This window comes from Glycine max, chromosome 10 (assembly GCF_000004515.6).
Source record: "Glycine max cultivar Williams 82 chromosome 10, Glycine_max_v4.0, whole genome shotgun sequence".
NCBI classification, from domain to species: Eukaryota; Viridiplantae; Streptophyta; class Magnoliopsida; order Fabales; family Fabaceae; genus Glycine; species Glycine max.
The window spans coordinates 43,273,841-43,275,300 of record NC_038246.2 but is presented as its reverse complement, the minus strand read 5'-3'; positions in this window follow the sequence as shown (position 1 = coordinate 43,275,300).

The following is a 1,460-nucleotide window of genomic DNA, read 5'->3' as shown; positions in this document are numbered from 1 at the left end:
TATACACTTTGTATATTATTTTTATTTAATATTTTTTATATTTTCTATTGAATATTTTTTATTTAATATTTAATATTTTATATTGTCTTTAAAAATAAAACAATAAAAGTATATATAATATGTTATATACTAAAATATTAAATAAAACAATATATAAAATATAAAAAAAATATTAAATAAAATAATAATTTAATTTAAATTATTTATGACTTTAAAGTGGTAAATAATTTACAACTTTCAAGTTGTATTTAAAAAAATTAAGAAGTCATATTTTTTTTTTTACTTCAATAAAAAAGAAAAAAAAAGTAAAAATTATAAAATGATTTATGAATTCGAACTCAAAAATCATGATGTCTTAAAATGTCTTATTACTTTAAACTTAGAAATTGTGTTTTACCTACTCCTTTTTAATTATTTATGTAAAATTTATCCTCATTTGATAATTTAGAAAACAATTATCCTAAACGTTCGTTTCTGGTGTGCAAGCCAACCATTTTTTTAAATTTCACATTTCCTAGAGACAAATTCAATATATAGTATATAATTAAGCGAGAAATAACTCTTAACTTATAAACAGTTTTTATATGATTTATGAGTTGAAAATACCAGTCTAAGGGAAGACCTTAAAATTTTAATCGATATAGAAAAAAAAAATTATGAGTTCCATCCAACTATCCTAGGCACTAGTTATATACACCCGCATATTGTTAAGTATATATCCATCTTTGCTCTATATTTTTTATCATCAATTATATCTTTTTATTTGTTAAAACATAGTTCTAAAAATTATTTTCCAGAACAACATATTTAATTATGAAAAGAATTTTTTAAAGTAGATATTTAACGGAAAAAATTATAAAGGAAAAAATATTTGTTATAAATAAGACAAAGTTAGAGTTGTTTGTTTGTTTTCTTGAAAAAAAAGGCAAGCTTTATGCTTCTTAAAATAAATGAGGCAAATATAGACAACCTATATTTTTTTTTCACAAGATAAACTTAAATTCCAGAATCTTGTCATCAGTGTCCTAACTAAAGGAATTAAAAGTTGAAAAGTTTTGTTGAAATTCATATAAAAACACATTTAAAATTTTAGGGAAAACATTTTTTGCATTCCATTAATTTTTATTTATTTTTACTTTCTTAACAGGCACCGGAGTATTTACCTAAATTTTAAGTGATCAGGTTTGCCTCATTTATTTCTAGGGTATATCCAAGACGCGTTAACAGTATGGTAATTTTTAAAAAAATTATTATCGGGCAAAAAGTGTAAGGATTCATATACCATCCTTAACTACTTCAATTGTTTCAATGAAAATTTTCTGGAAGAATTGCTAGTATACTTTGCTTTTTATCATTTTAATGTTACTAAGGATGGCCTTTGATGAGGAGTAGTCTTCTTTCCCCCTCCCCCATTTTAATCCGATAATTAAGGAGAGAAAAAGTGTAAGGATCAAGGATGG